The sequence below is a fragment of the Mixophyes fleayi genome, unplaced genomic scaffold (genome assembly GCF_038048845.1).
Source record: "Mixophyes fleayi isolate aMixFle1 unplaced genomic scaffold, aMixFle1.hap1 Scaffold_231, whole genome shotgun sequence".
Classification (NCBI taxonomy): domain Eukaryota; kingdom Metazoa; phylum Chordata; class Amphibia; order Anura; family Limnodynastidae; genus Mixophyes; species Mixophyes fleayi.
This window is the reverse complement of record NW_027446461.1, coordinates 85,001-87,500: the sequence shown is the minus strand read 5'-3', so window position 1 is coordinate 87,500 and position 2,500 is coordinate 85,001. Positions and strand designations below refer to the sequence as shown.

Genomic DNA, 2,500 nt, shown 5'->3' with positions numbered 1-2,500 from the left:
TCAGACGAGATTGTGCTTGTTCAGGGTGGTGCGGCTGTAGGTATTGGTTTCCTAATGACCTACATCTCTTATACATCTCAAAACCAGCATTGATGGAAGCCGAAACAAGAGAGAAAAAAAAAAAGGCCTACAGCACCTGGAACTCCCAGGTGGTCTCCCATCCAAGTACTAACCAGCCCTGGCCCTGCTTAGCTTCCAAGATCAGACGAGATTGGGCTTGTTCAGGGTGGTGTGGCTGTAGGTATTGGTTACCTAATGACCTACATCTCTTATACATTTCAAACCAGCATTGAAGGAAGCCGATACAAGAGAGAAAAAAAAAGGGCGACAGGACCTTGAACTCCCAGGTGGTCTACCATCCAAGTACTAATCAGGCGCTGGCCCTGCTTAGCTTCCAAGATCAGACGAGATTGGGCTTGTTCAGGGTGGTGTGGCTGTAGGTATTGGTTTCATAATGACCTACATCTCTTATACATCTCAAAACCAGCATTGATGGAAGCCGAAACAAGAGAGAAAAAAAAAAGGCCTACAGCACCTGGTATTCCCAGGTGGTCTCCCATCCAAGTACTAACCAGGCCTGGCCCTGCTTAGCTTCCAAGATCAGATGAGATTGGGCTTGTTTAGAGTGGTGTGGCTGTAGGTACTGGTTTCCTAGTGACCTACATCTCTTATACATCTCAAAACCAGCATTGAAGGAGCCGGAACAAGAGATAATAAAAAAAAAAGGCCTAGAGCACCTGGTATTCCCAGGTGGTCTCCCATCCAAGTACTAACCAGGCCTGGCCCTGCTTAGCTTCCAAAGTCAGATGAGATTGGGCTTGTTCAGTGTGGTGTAGCTGTAGGTATTGGTTTCCTAATGACCTACATCTCTTATACATCTCAAAACCAGCATTGATGGAAGCCGAAACAAGAGAGAAAAAAAAAAGGCCTACAGCACCTGTAACTCCCAGGTGGTCTCCCATGCAAGTATTAACCAGCCCCGGCCCTGCTTAGCTTCCAAGATCAGACTTGTTCAGGGTGGTGTGGCTGTAGGTATTGGTTTCCTAATGACCTACATCTCTTATACATCTGAAAACCAGCATTGATCGAAGCCGGAACAAGAGAGAAAAAAAAAAGGCCTACAGCACCTGGTATTCCCAGGTGGTCTCCCATCCAAGTACTAACCAGGCGCGGCCCTGCTTAGCTTCCAAGATCAGACAAGATTGGGCTTGTTCAGGGTGGTGTGGCTGTAGGTACTGGTTTCCTAATGACCTACATCTCTTATACATCTCAAAACCAGCATTGATGGAAGCCGAAACAAGAGAGAAAAAAAAAAAGGCCTACAGCACCTGGAACTCCCAGGTGGTCTCCCATGCAAGTATTAATCAGCCCCGGCCCTGCTTAGCTTCCAAGATCAGACTTGTTCAGGGTGGTGTGGCTGTAGGTATTGGTTTCCTAATGACCTTCATCTCTTATACATCTGAAAACCAGCATTGATAGAAGCCGGAACAAGAGAGAAAAAAAAAAGCCTACAGCACCTGGTATTCCCAGGTGGTCTCCCATCCAAGTACTAACCAGGCCTGGCCCTGCTTAGCTTCCAAGATAAGGCTTGTTTAGGGTGGTGTGGCTGTAGGTATTGGTTTCCTAATGACCTACATCTCTTATACATCTCAAAACCAGCATTGAAGGAAGCCGGAACAAGAGAGAAAAAAAAAAGGCCTACAGCACCTGGTATTCCCAGGTGGTCTCCCATCCAAGTACTAACCAGGCGCGGCCCTGCTTAGTTTCCAAGATCAGACGAAATTGCGCTTGTTCAGGGTGGTGTGGCTGTAGGTATTGGTTTTCTAATGACCTACATCTCTTATACATCTCAAAACCAGCATTGATAGAAGCCGGAACAAGAGAGAAAAAAAAAGGCCTACAGCACCTGGTATTCCCAGGTGGTCTCCCATCTAAGTACTAACCAGGCCCAGCCCTGCTTAGCTTCCAAGATCAGACGAGATTGGGCTTGGTCAGGCTGGTGTGGCTGTAGGTATTGATTACCTAATGACCTACATCTCTTATACATTTCAAACCAGCATTTAAGGAATCCGGAACAAGAGAGTAAAAAAGAAAAGGGCGACAGAACCTGGAACTCCCAGGTGGTCTACCATCCAAGTACTAACCAGGTGCTGGCCCTGCTTAGCTGCCAAGATCAGATGAGATTGGGCTTGTTTAGGGTGGTGTGGCTGTAGGCGCTGGTTTCCTAGTGACCTACATCTCTTATACATCTCAAAACCAGCATTGAAGGAAGCCGAAACAAGAGAGAAAAAAAAAAGCCCTACAGCACCTGGTATTCCCAGGTGGTCTCCCATCCAAGTACTAACCAGGCCTGGCCCTGCTTAGCTTCCAAGATCAGATGAGATTGGGCTTGTTCAGGGTAGTGTGGCTGTAGGTATTGGTTACTTAATGACCTACATCTATTATACATTTCAAACCAGCATTGAAGGAAGCCGGAACAAGAGAGAAAAAAAAAAGGGCG

General features: G+C 46.8%; 2 non-coding genes and 6 pseudogenes across 2 annotated transcripts; all 8 read right to left on the bottom strand.

Moving 5' to 3' along the window:
- Window positions 1–124: 124 nt before the first annotated feature.
- Window positions 125–243, bottom strand: LOC142123149 (5S ribosomal RNA; annotated as a pseudogene).
- A 280-nt stretch (window positions 244–523) lies between these two features.
- Window positions 524–642, bottom strand: LOC142123024 (5S ribosomal RNA; annotated as a pseudogene).
- Window positions 643–725: 83 nt separating this feature from the next.
- On the bottom strand, window positions 726–844 carry LOC142123305 (5S ribosomal RNA; annotated as a pseudogene).
- A 271-nt stretch (window positions 845–1,115) lies between these two features.
- LOC142123053 (5S ribosomal RNA) lies at window positions 1,116–1,234 on the bottom strand (annotated as a pseudogene).
- Window positions 1,235–1,505: 271 nt separating this feature from the next.
- Window positions 1,506–1,614, bottom strand: LOC142123455 (5S ribosomal RNA; annotated as a pseudogene).
- An 81-nt stretch (window positions 1,615–1,695) lies between these two features.
- On the bottom strand, window positions 1,696–1,814 carry LOC142123171 (5S ribosomal RNA; annotated as a pseudogene).
- Window positions 1,815–1,894: 80 nt separating this feature from the next.
- LOC142122994 (5S ribosomal RNA) lies at window positions 1,895–2,013 on the bottom strand. Its single transcript, XR_012684371.1, has one exon. It is a non-coding gene; the product is annotated as a 5S ribosomal RNA (ribosomal RNA).
- Window positions 2,014–2,296: 283 nt separating this feature from the next.
- Window positions 2,297–2,415, bottom strand: LOC142123010 (5S ribosomal RNA). Its single transcript, XR_012684376.1, has one exon. It is a non-coding gene; the product is annotated as a 5S ribosomal RNA (ribosomal RNA).
- Between the last annotated feature and the right edge of the window lie 85 nt (window positions 2,416–2,500).